The sequence below is a fragment of the Hyperolius riggenbachi genome, chromosome 7 (genome assembly GCF_040937935.1).
Source record: "Hyperolius riggenbachi isolate aHypRig1 chromosome 7, aHypRig1.pri, whole genome shotgun sequence".
Lineage (NCBI taxonomy): Eukaryota > Metazoa > Chordata > Amphibia > Anura > Hyperoliidae > Hyperolius > Hyperolius riggenbachi.
In genome coordinates, this window is record NC_090652.1 from 196,211,464 (window position 1) to 196,231,651 (window position 20,188).

The window sequence follows — 20,188 nt, forward strand, 5'->3', positions numbered from 1 at the left end:
CATCTTGCGAGACTTCCTTATTTAATAGCACAGTTTAGACCCACACTGCAAGCTTGTTCAATTCATTCCTTCCAGCTGGCAGGAGGAGAGGATGGGTGAGCTGCAGCAGGCCCTCGTCCAGCGTCTGTTAGTGGCTTTTCCAGTGCCTCAAACCCCAGATATCTCCACTCATCCCACCCAGCAGGAGCCTGTGCCCAGCAGAACCAGTAGACCAGGAGACCTGTTTGGTGCCATGAGGCAATTTTATGGTTCAGATCAGCATACAACAGCAGCTGGGCATTGCTGCTACCTCCACGTGGTGCCTGGTGGAAACGGCGAAAGCTGGCAAAATGCAGTGTCAAAATACAGCAAAAATGTAACAATTGTGTCAGGAGAAAAATGTGGCTATGCAATGTCTGTAACGTATGTAGTCATGTACCATGTATAACATACCATATTGCCATAGGCAGCTGAAGGGGACAACAAATATTTCTCTGCCCAGGGCAACCACGACGCTAGAGCTGCCCCCGCTCTACATTTGTAGTCCGACAGTTCTTTACACCGATTTCACCACCATCAGGGTGCACTGTTTTAAAGAATGTTATCCAAAAAACTGCTGCTTATTGGTTGAGATGATGTGTGGCCAGCCATGATTAGTGTAATATTGTGTTTAAACCTGTTCATTCAGTGATTCAGTGCCCATTATAGTATGTAGCTGGTGCTGTGCTGCTGGGTGTGCTCTATTATCTTTTCTTGTTGCTGAACCTTGCCTGTACTTTGACTACCCCTTTGGCTGCATGTATTGATCTCAGAATTGCTTTTACATAGCCTGTGATTGACCCCTTGTACTGCGATACCTTTGCTCACCTGTGTATAACCCTGTATTGTTATAAGATTGGCCCTGCCTCACGATTTTGTACCTACATTTTCTGATTGACTGTGTATGCCCCCTCCTGGCCACGTTTGTGACCTTTCCTCACCGTTTAGCCCCAGATACTGTGGTTTTCCTTGTCCTTCAACTTATCAGCCTTTGTACCTTGCGCACTAAGGTCTGGGTGCAACCAGAGTTGTGCAGATGTTTCTATTCTCCCGTTCAAGTGGGGGCATGCAACAAAGTGCAAGGACTACGGAGAAAGTGTGTGGCATAAGGGCAGATTAGGAAGGAGAGTATTCCAGCATGACTTATATAGCTTCTAACTTCTAATACAATCTTGCTTTGTCTTTTTAGTACACAAAATTTTGAAATACAACAAATGAAGGTAATGCTTAAGAATGTAATTTAAATTGAGTTGGGATTCAATGAATAAGCTATAATATGAAAAAGGCAAAAAACACACATTTTAGTAAACTGTAAAGAATGTTTAATGAAGGTCAACAGACTTTTTTTTAACTGTAAAAATGTAACTGTAAAATTTAACAAAAATTTTACAAAAAAAATTAAAAGTAGTAAATGAATAAAACCAAAAAAATTTGCGCTGCTCTGTAGCACCTCCCAGCCTGGCCACCACCTTCTTTTAAAATTTCCACCACTTTTACAGTGGTGGCCTGTGCCTCCTCCAGGCACCCTAGCTGCGCTTTTAATTGGGCATTTCCTTGCCCCTGCAGCCTGGCATTCTCCTCCAGGTGTTGGACCCTTTTGATAAGGCCCCGGTGAGTGAACTTTAAAGCTGTGGTAACAAAGAAGAATATTATGGATTAAACATGTTACTTTGAATGCACAGATGTTTTTGCATAGTTATATTTTCATATAGACCAAGTGATGTGATAACCTTTCATTTTAAAATGCTATTACACTTTTCATATCTCATTCTAAACAGATATGTACCTTGACTTTCTTTAAATTTGAGTTAGTTTAAAAAAAAAAAAAAACTTATGTTGTCACGATTTCATAAAAATGTGTACAATTTGGATCAATTATGTCATTTTACTCGACACCTTGTGAGTTTTTGTTAATTTAAACTTTTTTTTACAAATAGTGCACAGAAACACTTGTCATTGATTATAATTAAATTGTCAACATAGTCCTAGAAGCTTTAAAAACTCATGAAACCTGGGGTAAAAATTATTATATACCAACAAACATGGGGTACAAAATTATGCAGACGATGTTCTACATTTTTCGATACAGAACACAGAATCGGTACTAAATACGGATTTGTGATTAAAGAGTCAATAGTAACTTGATGAATAAAATAATACAGATTGGCTAGCAAGCTCATGGTGAAACAGAACTGTGAGGCGTGTGTAAGGGAATAAAATTGACAGAAAAATACACCTTACTAAAATTTTAACCACTTTGTCCTCCTGGACGCAGACCTACGTCAAGGAGGACATGTGCGCTCCCGTGGGCTCCCGCAGCCGATCACGCTTGTGCATGCATGCTCCCGGCCATGGATCGTTAGCCCAGGAGTCAATGAATCAGGCCATGGCGCCCGATCACTGATTCCTCTCCCCCGCAGAAAAAGCGACAGCTTCTCTTGGAAGCCTTGCTTTTTCTGCCTCCTACGTCCCTCTAAGCGTACATGTTACGCTTAGAGTGACATCATGTAAACAAACTCGAGGTTGCCATCTTGTGGCCAAAAAGTAAAACTACATCTAAATGTAAAAAAAAAATAAAAATCAACACATATCTACATAAAAAAATGACTGTTTACATCCCACCCTCCCAAAAATGCCCACATAAAATGTTTAATAATAAAAAAAAACATTACAATAAAAAAAAACTTTTTAAATATCTATGTAAAGATTAAATATATCTATTTTTTTTTTATTATAAGCTTGTAAATAGTGATGGATGCAAAACGGAAAAAATGCACTTTTATTTCCAAATACAATATTGTCGCCATACATTGTGATAGGACATAATTTAAATGGTGTAATAACCGGGACAAATGGGCAAATACAATACGTGGGTTTTAATTATGGAGGCATGTATTATTTTAAAACTATTATGTATGCATGTATTATTTTAAAACTATAATGGCCGAAAACTTTTTTTTCAGTTTTTTTTCTTATTCTTACTGTTAAAATGCATTTACAGTAAGGTAGTTCTTAGCAAAATGTACCACCCAAAGAAAGCCTAATTGGTGACGGAAAAAACAAGATATAGATCAGTTCATTGTGATAAGTAGTGATAAAGTTATAGGCTAATGAATGGGAGGTAAACATTGCTCAGATGCATAAAGTGAAAGACTGAGGGCTGAAGTGGTTAAAGAAAAACTGAGGTGAGAGGGATAGGGAGACTACTATATTTATTTCCTTTTAAACCATACCAGTTGCCTGGTAGTCTTGCTGTTCTCTGTTTCTCTAATACTTTTTCGCCATAGACCCTCAACAAGCATGCAGCATATCAGGTACTCTGACTCGGCTGACTCAGGTTTTACTGGATTAGCCATATTCTTATTCCAGGGTTTTGACTCAAACATTACTTATGCCAGAAGATCAACAGGGCTACCAGGCAATTGGCATTGTTTACAAGGAAATCAATATGGCAGACTCCATATCACTTTAACCTGGGGCTCCCTTAAAACAAAACAGAAGTTTAACTACTAAAAAGAGAAAGTATTTCTAGAATTTCATCGGGTCACCCTTGCCCACTCTGGACTTCCTCCACTCATCTACAGTGAGGTCCATAGCAAATATGATCATGATGAAAGGATCCACACCGTCTAAAAAAAGGAATTTATTAAAGCTCTTTAAAAACTGACAAAAACATCATAGTCAATGTGTTCCTGGGTCACCATTGATGCACAGCATTTCGGATAATATATCCTTCCTCAAAGCAGTTCCAGTACACACTAATCAGTCTTACAAAACCATGTTCTTAAAGGGATACTGTAGGGGCTCGGGGGAAAATGAGCTGAACTTACCCGGGGCTTCTAATGGTCCCCCGCAGACATCCTGTGTTGGCGCAGCCACTCACCGATGCTCCGGCCCCGCCTCCAGTTCACTTCTGGAATTTCTGACTTTAAAGTCAGAAAACCACTGCTCCTGCACGCCCGTGTCCTCGCTCCCCCTGATGTCACCAGGAGTGTACTGCGCAGACACAGACCATACTGGGCCTGCGCTGTGCGCTCTTGATGACATCAGCGGGATCGAGGACACGGCAACACAGGCGCAGTGGTTCTCAGACTTTAAAGTCTGAAATTCCAGAAGTGAACCGGAGGCGGGGCCGGAGCATCGGTGAGTGCCTGCGCCAACACAGGATGTCTACGGGGGACCGTTAGAAGCCCCGGTTAAGTTCAACTCATTTTTCCCTGACCCCCCTACAGTATCCCTTTAAATACATCATTGGTGGACCTGATGGAAGACTGCAGCATCCACCCCTCATCTGCATGAATACATATTCATGTGTCTAGGGAGTTAATAATCACACAGTATATCATTCATAATTCACTCATTGGACATTGTGCAATAAATCACTCTATGCTGGCGCAGGGTGGTAAAGTCGGATAAACACTGTGCTTTAAAGCACTCAATTTGGTCTCAAAAAGGTGTAAAACACACCGAACAGATCCCAGAAATCACTGTGTTCCAGCGCAATTAGTCCTACTGTAGAGTCGGCCAATCAGGGTTTAGCCAACACCATCCACGGGTCCAGCCTATCCACTGTCCGCCAATCAAAATTAGACCTACGCCGTCCACTCTAAGGACTATGTGAACCGACAGTAATCAGTCGGACGCCTATAAAAAAAAGATTTGTTTTTTGTTGTTGTAGTGGATTCCCATTGGACATGTGTAATTCTCACCCTTCCTTTTTTTGCTTTTTGTATTATTCTATTTTCCCGTTTAATGCGTTTTTCTTTTTGTCAATTTATAATACTAGCGGACGTTGTTGCTCATTTTTCAATTGGAGGGTGCGGAGAGAGAGCGGGTCATGTGACTTCATTAATGCCAGTCTTAAGGTCGGACGCTGTAGGCGTCTTACATCATATACATTGGATCCCTGTGACTCCAGGGGTGATTACAGCACGTCAACCTTCATAGGTGCGGTTGTAGCTGGAGAAATTATAGCAAATATGATCACACAAGATCCCTCCCACCCTGGCAGATGCTTTTTCGACCTGCTCACCTCAGTCTGCCACTATATATCAATCCCAACAAAAACCCTAAAAGGCATAGAAACAACTTTTCCCCCCTCCAAGCAGTTTCCCTCCTCAACTCAACCCCTCACTCCAAAGAACCCTCCTAGCCTTCTCCAGTTCCTCTGCTACCCCAGGGGAAGGAACATCCTTAGTTTTGACTCTCACCTGTCGCACTATAGCGCCCTCTGAACATAGTCTATAAATAAAAAAGTAATATCCAATTTAAAAATGATATTGTTCAATATACATTACTCTCACAGATATCTATGTTACATAGACATATACAATATGAAAATAAAGTAAGCTTGTTTGTCATCTCTGTAAAATTGACCAGTATGCAAAATACACAGATTTTTCTTTGTTGTTTTCACAAACATGATAAGAACCATTCTGACATTGAAACTGACATTTTAGTAGGTATATTGGTCAATGCTTAATTCACATGAGGCCCATAATAAATGGCAATAGAATTGGTCATGTTTTTACACAGTTACGTTTCAACCACTTGTTACTGGAAGGCTATAGAGCTATTCATCAACAGTGTCGTGCAGTCATACTTGGGGAGAAAGTTGTTTTTGGGTCTTGCAATTTCTGATCATGCAAATGCTATTGCACGTGTTGTCACTTTGAATGTATCAGGGGGCTTTATTTGCAGACACTTGTAAGACAGGTGGTCTTTGTCAAAGTGCACTTAGCGGTCATGCTTGCTCAGACACTTGGTTTTGGGCCTTGCAATTTCTGATAGTGCAAATGCCCCTGCAAGTGTTGTCCTTTTAAATGTGTCAGGAGGCCCTGCCTGCAGACACTTGTAAGACAGGTGCTCTTTGTAAAAGTGCACTTAGCGGTCATGCTTGCAGAGACACTTACTTTTGGGCCTTGCAATTTCTGATAATGCAAATGTTGCTGCAAGTGCTGTCACTGTGAATGTATCAGAAGGCGCTACTTGCACACAATTGTAAGGCCTGGAACCCACTACAAAACGCTATCGCTAATCGCTAGCATTTTGTATGAGCGGTTTATAAGCGATTTCATGAGCGTTTCAGGAGGGATTTTAAAAAGTGTAATTTGCCAGCGGTTGTGTAGCGATTAGCAATTAGCGGTTTTAATTCTGATTGGTCCTTTCAATTAATTTTCATTTTGTTACAGTGTGCAGTAATGTAAAAACGCTAGCAAAATCACTCAGTGTAGGTTTTAATGAGCGATTATGCCAGTGTTTATATACTTTACATTGCAGAAATGCTAATCGCTAATGCTTAAAAATACTGCATGTCCTGAGTTTTGCGATTTGGTAATCCCAATCGTTCCAGTAGAATTTGGCCCATCCATTAACATTAGCTGAGCATTTAGGGAAATCGCTAGCGGTTTGAATCACTCCGTAAACGTTCAGAAAATCGCTCTAGTGGGTTCCAGCCCTTAGACATGTACTCTTTGTCAAAGTGCACTTAGCGGTCATGCTTGCAGAGACACTTGGTTTTGGGCCTTGCAATTTCTGATAATGCAAATGCTATTGCACGTGCTGTCACTTTGAATGTATCAGGAGGCCCTATCTGCAGACACTTCTAAGACAGGTGCTCTTTGTCAAAGTGCACTTAGCGGTCATGCTTGCAGAGAAAGTTGATTTTGGGCCTTTCAATTTCTTATAACTCAAATGCTATTGCACGTGCTGTCACTTTGAATGCATCAGGAGGCTCTACCTTCACCTGCAGACACTTGTAAGACAGGTGCTCTTTGTTAAAATGCACTTAGCAGTCCTGCTAGCGGTTTCGGCCTTGCAATTTCTGATAATGCAAACATCCCTGGACGTGCTGTCCTAATAAATGTATCAAGAGGCTCTACCTGCACACACTTGTAAGACAGGTGCTCTTTGTCAAAGTGCACTTAGCGGCCATGCTTGCAGAGAGAGTTGGTTTTGGGCCTTGCAATTTCTGATAATGCAAATTCCACTGCAAGTGCTGTCCTTTTGACTGTATCAAAAGGCTCTATCTGCACACACTTCAAAGACAGGTGCTCTTTGACAAAGTGCACTTAGCGGTCATGCTTGCAAAGACATTTGATTTTGGGCCTTGCAATTTCTGATAATACAAATGCCACTGTAAGTGCTGTCACTTTTAATGTATCAGGAGGCCTTACCTGCACACAATTGTAAGACAGGTGCTCTTTGTCAAAGTGTACTTAGCGGTCATGCTTGCAGAGACACTTAGTTTTGGGCCTTGCAATTTCTGATAATACAAATGCCCCTGCACGTGCTGTCCTTTTGAATGTAACAGGAGGCTCTATCTGCACACACTTGAAAGACAGGTGCTCTTTAACAAAGTGCAGTTAGCGGTCATGTTTGCAGAGACACTTGGTTTTGGGCCTTGCAATTTCTATTAATACTGCGGCAGAGCAATGTGTGCATTAAACACCAAGTTAAAACCTGATGTATCTGGCTGTGCAAATTTGGTCTAAATGGCTTAATCACGAGACATTGCTCATGCAAATATGCATTTGCTTTTTCATGCCATAATATGCAGGGTCTAAAACTAATTACCGCAAAACGGTTGCCTTGCGGGGATTAGTTTGTGCAGCATTTAGCACTATCCAGGAGCGCCACGGGGCAGCGCCCCCATGCCCCCATACAACCGGGAAGCTGCGGAGCTCCAAGCCCTCTCACTGCTCGGAACCCCACAGCGGCACCCCGGAGGGGGAGGCTGGGAGGTGCAGGCGACCCCTAAAAGTGTGGCCAACGTCGGGAAAAGCCGCTCGCACCCACTTCCAAAAAACAGACACCTACCTTACAATGTCCATTGCGTTCTGCTACATGAGCACGACTTGGGAACAACACGTAAGAAAGGAGTGCAGCATGCGCCACCCCAAGCTTGTGGAGCTCAGGGGTGGCTCCCACGCAACAAACTCGGGGGGTGGGGGACAGAGGCAGGCAGCTCGCTCCAGGGTTCTCACCACCCAGAGAAAGCCATCCACCACCCGCCTCCAAAGGACAGCCCCTGGGGTGCAGCTACAGGGTCTCTGAGCGGTGAGAGGGCTTGGAGCTCTGTTCATGCTGCTCCCCATTTCATGGGGGCATGGGGGGCCTCCACGCGGCGCCCCTGGATAAGTGCTAGATGTAGCATGAACTAATCCCCGCAGGGCAATATTTTGCAGTGTAATTAGTTGTATAACCCTGTATATTCTGGCAAGCGAAAGCAAATGCAAGTTTGCATGAGCAATGCCTCTTGATTAACCTCCTTTCCGGCTTGCCGGGTAACCTGCACAGGAGGATTTCTCAGGCCCCGCTGGGCCGGTTTTCACAATTTTTTTTTTGCATGCAGCTAGCACTTTGCTAGCTGCGTGCATATCTCGATCGCCGCCGCTCGCCTGAACGGGATTTCCTGCTTGCATATATCGCCGGCGGCGATCAAAGTAGGTAGGGGGATGCCGCTTGTCAGCAGCTATCATGTAGCTAGCGCTAGGCTAGCTACATGAATTAAAAAAAAAAAAATTTTTTAAAAGTGCTGCGCTGCCCCCTTGCCGACATACCCGTATTTTTCGGAATATAAGACGCTCCGGACTATAAGACGCACCTAGGTTTAGAGGGCAAAAACCAGGGGAAAAAAATACTAAACCTGGTGCATCTATAGTCCAGGGGTGTCTTGTAGATTTTCTCCCCCCAATTTGTCCCCTTGGGCATCCTTCTCCTGTCCCCCTTGCTGTTCACCTCCTGCCCCCCCTTGTGGCCTCCTCTTGCCCCCCTTGTGGCTTCCTCCTTTCACCATTGTGTCCTCCTTCTGTGCCCCCTTCAGGTCTACCCCTGCCCCGCTTGGTGTCCACCTCTTGTTTACCCTTGTGGCCTCCTCAAGTCCCCCTTGTATACTCCTCTGTTTACCCTTGTGGCCTCATCCTGCCCCCTCCCCTTGTGGCCTCATCCTCCCCCCTTTGTGGCTTCCTCCTGTCACCATTGTGTTCTCCTACTGCCCCCCCCCCCCATTGCGGCCTCATCCTGCCCCCCTTTGTGGCTTTCTCCTGTCACCATTGTGTTCTCCTGCTGCCCCCACCACCATTGTGGCCTCATCCTGCCCCCTTTTGTGGCTTCCTCCTGTTGTCATTGTGTCCAGCCCGTGTCCCTTTTTTGGCCTACCCCATTCCCCTTGGTGTTCCCCTCCAGTCTCCCCTTGTGGCCTCCTCAAGTCCCCTTTTGTGGCTTTCCCCGGGGACAGTTGTTATCACTTACCTGACCTGATGCCCGCGGTGATCAGCAGCTGTTCCGGTATCCTTTGTGTCCCTGGTGTCCGCTCCGCAAAGTAATTACCGGTAAGTGGTGGCAGCAGCTGCGGGCATCCCTCACCTCATCCTCGGAGCCCGCGAGATCAGCCGCACGTCTCTCTCTTTCCCTCAAGTGCCGGTCGCGTCATTAGTCGCATCTGTAATGACGCGACCAGGAAGTACCGGCACTTGAAGAGAGAGAGACGTGCGGCTGATCTCGCGGGCTCCGAGGATGAGGTGAGGGATGCCCGCAACTGCTGCCACCACTTACCGGTAATTACTTTGCGGAGCGGACTCCAGGGACACAAAGGATACCGGAACAGCTGCTGATCACCGCGGGTTCCAAGGTTGAGGTGATGTATGTTCACGACTGCCACCGCCGCCTACTTTGCGGGGAAAGTGGGGACCACACACGCAGCAGTCACACTGGCTGCCCGAAGCTGATCGCACCAGTCACGCAGGTGACATTTTTGGGCAATTTTTTTTATTCTTTGGAATATAAGACGCACTGACTTCCCCCCCCCCCTCTTTTGGGGGAGAAAAAGTGCGTCTTATATTCCGAAAAATACGGTAATTGGAACGGCAAGGGGGTTAAGCCAATTAGGCCCAACTTGCTAGGCTAGAAATATCAGGTTTCACTTGGTGCTTGATGCACACACCATTCTGTGTTGAACAATTTCTGATAATGCAAATGCCACTGCAAGTGCTGTCACTTTGAATGTATCAGGAGGCCCTACTTGCACACAGTTGTAAGACAGGTGCTCTTTGACAAAGTGCACTTTGTGGTCATGCTTGCAGAGACACTTGGTTTTGGGCCTTGCAATTTCTGATAATGCAAATGCCACTGCAAGTGTTGTCCCTTTAAATGTGTCAGGAGGCCCTACCTGCAGACACTTCTAAGATAGGTGCTCTTTGTCAAAGTGCACTTAGCGGTCATGCTTGCAGAGACACTTGCTTTTGGGCCTTGCAAATACTGCTGCAAGTGCTGTATTAGAAGGCCCTACTTGCACACAATTGTAAGGCCTGGAACCCACTAGAAAAAGCTATCGCTAATCGCAATCGCTAGCATTTTGTATGAGCGGTTTGTAAGCGATTTCATGAGCGTTTTCAGGAGCGATTTTAAAAAGTGTATTCTGTTTGCCAGCGGTTGTGTAGTGGATAGCGATTTGCGTTTTAATTCTGATTGGTCCTTTCAATTAATTTTAATTTTGTTACAGTGTGCAGTAACTTCAAAATGCTAGCACAAACACTCTGTGCAGGTTTTGATGAGCGATTACGCCAGCGTTTATATACTTTACATTGCAGAATTGCAATGCTAATCGCTAATGCTAAACGCCAAAAATGCTGCATGTCCTGCGTTTTGCGATTTGGTAATCGCAATCACTCCAGTGGAATTTGGCCCATCCATTAACATTAGCTGAGCGTTTAGGGGAAATCGCTAGCGGTTTGAATCGCTCCCTAAACGCTCATAAAATCGCTCTAGTGGGTTCCAGGCCTCAGAAAGGGAAGAATACTGCTGCACCCCACACAGCTTTTAGGACAGTGCTCGACCTGGTCAGCAAACCCACTTAGACACAGGATAAACGAGATAGTCCGCACTTGTCCAATAAAGTGTCTTTATTGCCGGACGTATCCGCAAATTCCACAAAGTCACACAGCTGACATGTTTCGAACCTCTAGTTCTTAATCATAGATTTGCTTTTTTAAAGAGACTAAAGTATGGTGGGATCTTACCAGCTTAAAGCAATACGCAAACGAAGAGATCATTCCACGAGGTTTACGTAACAAAAAAATACCAACTACGTTTTTTTCCGAAAAGTTTATAATTGAGTGGAATGAGATCCTTACAGACTGTTCTTTGAACCTTATGAGATTGAAACAAACTTGTTCAGTTAAGATTTAAAATTTCTGATATTAAGACAAATGTGTGCAAGTTTGATACTTTCAAATATGATTCATTAAATAAAAAGTTGTGTGAAAATATAGCAAAATTGGAGGCAAGTATAACCGGAATGAAAAGGATGAAATGCTTGAGGAATACAGATTATTACAAAAACAAGGTGGTGTATGAATGGGGACGTTGGGAGAGTGAACCCAGGTCCCCAGGATACACCAGCCGCAGGTCACGTTCTAGGAATAGATGAAGAGTGAGCTTTAGCTCACCAGAGGTATCGGTGACACATGGTGCTTTAGGTGGCACGTCTGAGGGGTTGGATTCAGCACAGTCATCTGAGTCACAACAGGGAACAAATGGTAAAGGAACTACGGTTCCAAAAAACCCACAGGGACAGCCCACTTATTTCAAACCCCCCATCCCCCCCCCAAAAAAAAAAAACAATCACAAGAAAAAAGGAAAAAAAAAACAGACGGGCAGGTATAAAAAATCTCAACAGTCACAAACCCTGTGACGTGCTCGCTGTGCCGGGAATTACCGATACTAGCAATGTGGTCAATTTGTCCAGTTATATTCTCACTGAAGAAGAGATATCTGTGCTTTCGAAGGGGTTGTCATTTTCTCCAACCCACCATCTGGACGTCTTTGACACATTGATGGATGTCAATCGCTTTGTCAGGGCGATCCTCTTGAGGAAACACTTTGGGGGTGACCTAGACAAAGCAGTTAACGGGGATACTTTTCACCAGATCGATGTGCCTAACATAGGTGATTTCCAGGATTCATGCTCCAAATGGATGCTGGATTCCTTGGCTTCCGATAGTGGGGGTCTAATATCACTTGATAATGTAAAACTGATCAGTGTGAGGAACCCTGATTTTTATACGGTGTCAGCGAGAACTCCATCTGTGGAAACTTTCCAGGACCTAATAGAGGAAGAGTTGTTGCTTTTGGCCTCTGATAGGACATCTCATACTGCCCCCAACCTTTCTTTAAGAGAAAAACAAGCTCTAAAAAAAATCTTTGGGGGGGGGGGGGGCTGCTCCATCGATCCACTGGAGATAACAACAAAAAGAAAAAGGGCCCTCCTCATAAACAGTCATGTACTGTCCTATCCAGGACAGGCCTCACCTTGTATTGGTGCAGCTGTCAGATGTGTTCAGCCAATTCTCGCATATGTTCCCCTTGAATTCAGCCGGGGACCACGCTTTCTGTGTCTCCACAAGGACCCACGTGAGGCAGATGACGTCACCATGGATAGCGTCTACTGTGGCAGCGTGCACCATAGAGTCAGGCTGCCAGCTCGTCCCTATGTGCCCACTGGCGATAGAGCGGTGTCTGGCTGACACGCTTCCCGCTAATGATGACTGCATAAACACACTGCTGCTAGGCAACGCAGCGGCGTTTTAGGAAGAAAAAATAAGTCACAGGGGACTAAAAATTAAAAGTGAATGGCAAGGGTTTATTAAAAAAGACAAAGCGTTTCATGGAGGTCCACCCTCCGTTTTTTCATATCAATAATGAAATCAAGATGGCGACATTTCATTTTAAAAGCTAGAAAGATTTACAATGATTAAAAACTAACCAATGGGCATCGAGCGGGCGAGATCATTAGGTCTTAAATATTCAAAATTCGGGAGGCAACAATGAAAAGAAAAATGAAGAATCAATGCAAGAGTCCAATGTATGCAAAGCTATTCAGTGGAGCAAGTTGTGAATTGGGAAAAGAAAAGAAAAAAAGGAAAGAGTGGTGATTAGAGAATAGGAGAAAAGGAACCAGGAGAATACCCAGAGAACTGATTAATAGCAGGAGAAATTATATTTAAAAGGGAAGATGCACACACACACACACACACACACACACACACACACACACACACACACACACACACACACACACACACACACACACACACACACACACACACACACACACACACACACACACACACACACACGTATACATATACATGTGCATATGTATACGTATATGTATACGGGATATGTATACGTATACGCATATGTATACGTATACGGGAAGAAAAGAGGAATTTACATACCTGGCATTACATCTTATCACTCCAGTCCTTAAGTTAATACCTCTGTAAATATTATTACATGCAGTAGATAGGGAGGAGAGGAGCACACACAGGTAGGATGTAGCTCAACCCCCTCCCCCCCCCTGCTGTCTTCTCTTCCAGCATGATTACAGCTTGCCTGCAGGTGCTGTGTATGGCAGCCAGGAAAGGAGAGAAAGAGAGGCTGTGTCTGTCTGTCTGTGTGTCTGTGCATGGCTGTATGTGTATATACATAAGCTTGATGCCTCTCTCTTCCTTCCTCCATGTGTGCCTGCTGTGTATTTCTCTCTATACAGAGTCCCCTTCTGTTCAAAATACTAAAAATGGGGCAGACAGCTCGGAATCCTGCACTTTACATTGCAGTCTCTAGTAACACTCCACTTAATGACAGCTCAGGCCAGGTGATAATTCCTCACACGCTTTACAGTTGTTATTACATGCATTCCTCCCTGTGAATTAACATCCTGTCTTTAAATTTAAGATTCAGTCGTTAATTTAAGGATTCAGTCATAAACTTCAGGAATCACCTCTTAATTTAAGGAGAGAATCCTTATTCTAAGGTTTGTCTGAAGTAAATTGCTTAGTGAATACTACATGACTTATCACCATGGTGATAACAGTAAAAATAGCTCAGAATCATTATTAAAGACAGGAGATAAGCTTAGTAAATTGTGGTCAATATCCACTTTTAATAAGTAATGTACAAAAACCACTATCTAGTGTAACAGCACTTGACATTTATTCTCGTCTTCTCACTCACAAGTTTTAGTCTAACAATATAATCTAGAATATAGCATGGAGTGGTTGAATAGGTGATTACTGTATATACAATTCAGAACACTTCCTAAGCACACATAATGACACTATTAAATGCATCAAACTTCCCAGTATGTTCTATTAAAATATTTGGTGCATTGAATCACTTTCAGACATTTTGAAAATGTGAATGGCTGTGGGGAGAATATCATGAGTACATTACCCTGGCATTTTGCTTGTTTTGCACAGTTCCAATAGATAAAGCTTACATGTAAAGGTTATGGAATGTTTGTTGACCTATATAACTGACTTATCTTTCTTCAATGCATGTATTTCTTAAGGGTAGGACAGTAACAGAGATTAACTGGGCACCTTCTGTAAAGCTCATACCCCCTGCCATGTTATCTCGATAAATAGAGGCTGCTTGAAAAATCTACATAGACAGATCATCCTTAGCATCCCATAAGTGCGCATAATTATAGTCATCTTCTCTTAAATACACTCAGAGCAAGAATCTTATTATATTGTCAGCCACCATCCGATTCCACAAGCCTTAGTACCAGCAGGGTTAAAAGGTTTATGAATTCAATGTCATGCCATGCAGAAGTGGATTTCATGTCAAGGAATAAATGAAACATAATATGTGCTAAATTGTATCCCATTAAAATCACATTACATAACATTATTATTATAACATTATTGTTATTTAACTGAAATGAATCTCAGAAGCTTCAGAAAAATAAAATAAGCATGTTCCATACATTTATCCTGTGTAGTGTAGCATCAGTGCCTTGTGTAGCATACAGTCTTCCCTTCCACAATGAAGCTTAAAGTATGCCTAAATGGAAAATTAGGGGCATGTACCCAGGGCCGGGCCGAGGCAGAAGCAAGAGAGGCTCCAGCCTCAGGGCACAGTGTAGAGGGGGCACACAACTCACTCAGCTATCATTCCCCTGTTGTGTTTGAAGCAGAGAGAAATAAGAAAAGGGGATACATGGCAGTGACTGCAAGTCAGATAACAAGAGATGAAGTTGTTTAGGGGGTTGGGGCACTGGGGCACCTCTTAGTCTAATAGCAATCAGTGTGTGACGGCTGGGGTGGGAGAGATGGAGGGGTGCTCTTTGGTGCCTCAGCCTTGGGTGCTGGAGGACCTTGTCCCGGCTCTGCCTGCACCTACTAGTCAGCAACAAAGAACATTTCGTGAATTTGTCTAAATTGTGGTCATGGCATACCCAGAGTATGGTATACACAGAGTCAGGTTTGTGTGACTGTCCAATGTAGAGTAGGCATGCTTTAGAGGAAAGTAGCAGTTAAGGGAGCTTAAAGTGAACCTTAAGTCAGAAAAAAAAATGAGTTTTACTCATCTGGGGCTTCTACCAGCCCCCTGCAGCAGTCCTGTGCCCTCGCAGTAACTCACTAATCCTCTGGTCCCCCGCTGCCAGCTAGTTTCGTTTTTGCCGACAGGCCCGTCAGGACTGGCCACGCGTAGTTTTTTCCGTATTCCCGACTGCAATTAGCGCAATTGCGGGCCGCAACGCATACAAAAATACGCGTTGCCGCATATCTATACGTTCGTAATGCGGCAACGCGTATTTTTGTACTTTTCTAATTGCAATCGGGAATGCGGAAAAAGCTACGCGTGGCCAGTTCTGACGGGCCTGTCGGCAAAAACGAAACTAGCTGGCAGCGGGGGACCTGAGGATTAGTGAGTGACTGCGAGGGCACGGGACTGCTGCAGGGGGCTGGTAGAAGCCCCATGTGAGTAAAACTCATTTTTTTTCTGGCTTAAGTGTCTCTTTAATTGCCAGCAAGTGGTTATAACTTATTACCACATGGAGTATTATGTTTAGGGATACTTGTGTATATAAGAAATCATGGAGAAGCATGTGATCATCTGATCTGCAAATTTGCTGTGATAATTACTCCTTGCTTTAGAACGATTGCGACCAGTGATATGAGCCTTACAAAAGTAAATTCCCATTTGTATCACCAATATTTATTGTTCAGAATGTTCATGTATGTTCTTCTCCAATATTTGCTTTGTCTTTAAAGGGACCCTGAGCAGGAACCTAAAATGCACTTACCCGGGGCTTCCTCGAGCCCCTTGTAGTCAGTGAAGTCGACGGGCGCATGGAGGGGCAGCGCGTGCGCAGTTGCACGTGACTTTTGGCTGAAGTCGTTGCTCTAACGGAGCCATCAGAGGCAGAACGGAGGGAGCCCAAGTTCATTTACCAGGGTTCAGGGTCCCTTTAACTATTGTTGTTGAATAAAGAATGAAGAAATATTGCTGTAAATTTTCAAAGTGTATTCAAAACCTTTTTACAGATATATATATATACCACAATATTTAAACATGTCGAATTGCACCACCCCCACCTATAACCTGAGACACATTAACTGCCTAATCTAATGTCTGCTACTGTTTTGCAAATATACCTCCTTATAATGATCTTCTCAAAAGGTCAACAGGAACGGCAACATGCCATGCCAAGGCCAAAGGAACCAGGCTGGTAGCCGGGTTCAGCTGAGCCATGATATGTTGCGGTTCCTAGAGGACAGGTTCTGAAGGTCACGTCCAAGAGGAGGCCCAAGTAGTGCTAGAATTTGAAGTTCAACAGAAACATACTGGGTGCGGGTACAATGGGGCATAAAGCACAACTAGTGCAAAAACAAGTGCAAAAAAAGGACACTATAGTCCATGGGTGAGGGTAGAATGTGGGCACAGAGTCCCTTGGGCGTCGCCTTTTAAACCTGACCCACAGGAAAGGCAACATGCCATGCCAAGGCCAAAGGAACCAGGCTGGTAGCCGGGTTGGGCCAAGCCATGACATGTTGCGGTTCCTAGGGGACAAGTTCTGAAGGCCACGTCCAAAGGGAGGGCTTTAGAAGCACAACTTTCTTTTTCAATTGTACATTACAATTTTGGGTCTGACCCTGATCCAAGAAAAAGGTTTGGTGTAGATGGTTGGTCAGGAGTGTCCGGGGTACTAACGGCTGAACTGCTAGAACCTGTTCCTAACTGGGTGTACCTTCGGTCCTCAAATGCACTACCTCTATACCCTTGGTAGGTTTGGGAAGGGGATTGCCAGGTTGTAGGTGGTCTAAACACTGGTGGTTGGGCCTGAAACGTTGGTTCCATGTGTGATTTAACAGCCTCTAGCAGGCTGTAGTGGCACGACAGCATACTGCCACTTGGGACTTTGTCCACCAAGGGGAGAACAAACAAACAACAAACACAGAATATTTATATCGCGCTTTTCTCCTGGCGGACTCAAAGCGCCAGAGCTGCAGCCACTAGGACGAGCTCTATAGGCAGTAGCGGTGTTAGGGAGACTTGCCCAAGGTCTCCTACTGAATAGGTGCTGGCTTACTGAACAGGCAGAGCCGAGATTCGAACCCAGGTCTCCTGTGTCAGAGGCAGAGCCCTTAACCATTACACTATCCAGCCAAAGAAGGGACATGAGGGTCTGGTAGGCTGGGTGCCCTTGATGTCGCATGAGTTCTGCACTATGGCTTTGCATTTGATGTATCTGCTGCTGCGTTTGCGATACTTGGTTGTGGTGCTGCTGTTAGATTTGGTCAACCTGTGCACGATATTCATCATGCTGTGCACGATATTCATCATGTTCTGCACGATATTCATCATGCAGCAGTTTTACTTCCTCCTGGTAGTGCCTGTGCAGCATGTCTAGCTCTTTTTGAAGTGACTCGATATGGAGCCGATAGCCCTCTATCAGGTTGCTTCTGTCTCCATCCTGCAACTGCCTGGTAATGATGGATTCTTGGCTTCTGAGGATGCCAAGTAGGCCTGACACTGCACCCGACATCTCTGCCTCAGTCTCCCTTCTTATGGGTAAAGGAGCAGCTCTCCGTCTCCTTGGAGCTGGAGGGGTTTCTGCCTCTGAGGTTTGGACTCTACAGGGCTGGGCAGCACTAGTGGACAGTGTCGTGCCCGAGGAGTGTCCTGGACAGTGTCGGCTGGGGTAGGATCAGGGCCAGGGTCCTGAGGAGGGAGGGTCAAGTCCTCAGTTTGGGACTGCCTAGAGTCCACGGAAACCTGCCTACTGGCAGGTGGTGGCGGCAAATAGTCTGTGTCCAGCACAGGGTCATCATCAATGTCATCAAAATTATCTTCGTCACTGTCCCCAATACCAACAACCTCCCGATCTGTATCGAGGTCCTCATCCTCCTGAAAATTATCTTCAGTCCTGTACATTATACAAAGGAAAATGTTACCATAATACCCCACGTGTTGTTGTTATCATCATATACAGTGTTTTTACCAATGGTAAAAGTAGTTAAACAGACTCTCTAGCCTCCACAGAAGCTCTCAAGAACGCCAGCTGACATGCGTAACAATAGGGTGTTCTTTTGGAGGATCCACTTCCACTCCTTTGTTCTTTGTGCTGAATTATCAGTTCCTTCACATAGGCGTCACGTACACTGCGCCATCAGGTCGTGTATTTTTCAACTGCAAAAAACAAAAAATAATAACTGTATTATTTCTTTTCTAGGTTCATGGCAACTGGGCAATCCTACGTATCTCTATACATAACCTTCAGAATTGGGAAAATTACAGTGGCAGGCATCATAGTGTGGAGCTCCAAAATTATCTGGATCCAGAAACCGTTGAGGAGTGGCAGCCATGACTTCAACTATAAAAAGTACTTTAGTATTGTCCTAATGTCAGTGGCTGATGCGAACTACAAATTTATATACGTAGACGTGGGGTCATATGGGCATGCCAATGACTCCGGGATATTTCAAAATACCACACTGTACCACCGGCTGGAGCAGAACCAACTGCACCTACCCGCTGACAAAACTTGGCCTGGGAGAACGACACCCGCCTAACCCTTGGACTTTGTGGGAGATGAGGCTTTTGCCCTGTCTACCCACGTTATGCGGCCATACCCTGACAGGGGCCTTAGACAATTTTTAACGCACGGCTCAGCCGTGCTCGCCGAATGGTGGAGTGCACCTTTGGAATCCTGGGGAACAAGTGGAGGATGTTCCACACACCGCTGCTACTGAAGCCGGACAACGCTGTCCACGTTGTCAAAGCAGCATGCATCCTCCACAATGTTGTGTGCCAGGAGGAAGTGGACATTCCCAATGTTCCAGAGGTACTCCCACTTCGACTGATACGCGCAAAGGCCAAGAGTAGTTGCCCTTCAAAACAGGGACAGTGTGGCTGACTATTTTATGACACCTGATGGACAAGCATAAAATGTTGTTTATTTTGTTCATTGTTTATTTTGTTCATTGGTTATGTGGTTCATTAGTTTATTTTATTCATTGTTTTATTTTGTTCATGTTTAATAAAAAAAATTATTTACGTTTGTAAATTGTTTGACTGAACATAATGTCAGTTGTGGGTACACAAAGCATACATGTCTGAGCCGCAGGCAAGCAGTCGTGCGCCTGCGGCCGAGACACACGTGGTTGGGACATGGGTAGTGGGTGGGACACGAGTACAAAAAGCATGCGTGTCTGAGCCACAGGCAAGCAGTTGTGTGCCTGGGGCCCAGACACATGTGGTTGGGACACGGGTAGTGGGTGGGACACGGGTACATGGAGCATGCGTGTCTGAGCCGCAGGCAAGCAGTTGTGCACCTGCGGCCCAGACACACGTGGTTGTGCACGGGTAGTGGGTGGGACACGAGTACACAGAGCATGCATGTCTGAGCAGCAGACAAGCAGTTGTGCGCCTGCGGCCCAGACACACGTTGTTGGGACAAGGCCTGCGTGCTACATATTTACTATGAAACCACCTCCCACACCAAGAAATCACACAGCTGCAACACATCACACCCTCCCAAAATCCATTGTAAACATACCTTGAACACTTTTCCGCTTCCGATTCAGTTGATCGAATCCCTGCATTTAAGTTTTACAGATGTCCTCCCACAACCTTCTGCATTTCCGGATTTTATTGTGTTCTGGATGTCCCTTGTTCCAGAGGGCAGGTTGCCCCTGCACTTGTACAATCAGGTCCTCGATGCTGTATGGCCTTAGTGTCTTCCATCTCTTTCCAGAAATCCACAAACTGGGATGGATCCCACTCCTGCAGCACTTCCAGGCCCATGTGCCAAACAAACAAGCCAGGATGGCCGCTGTACCATAGAGCTGTATCATAGAGTACACAGGAAAGCAGC

At 44.7% G+C, this 20,188-nt stretch overlaps 1 long non-coding RNA gene across 1 annotated transcript in view; it reads left to right on the plus strand.

Annotated features, from left to right (window-relative positions):
- Nucleotides 1-19,300, plus strand: part of LOC137525740 (uncharacterized) — a 72,445-nt gene extending 53,145 nt beyond the window's left edge. Inside the window, exon 4 of the long non-coding RNA XR_011022988.1 lies at nucleotides 18,545-19,300. This is a non-coding gene — a long non-coding RNA (uncharacterized lncRNA). The remainder of the gene's footprint in view (nucleotides 1-18,544) is intronic.
- Nucleotides 19,301-20,188: the final 888 nt, after the last annotated feature.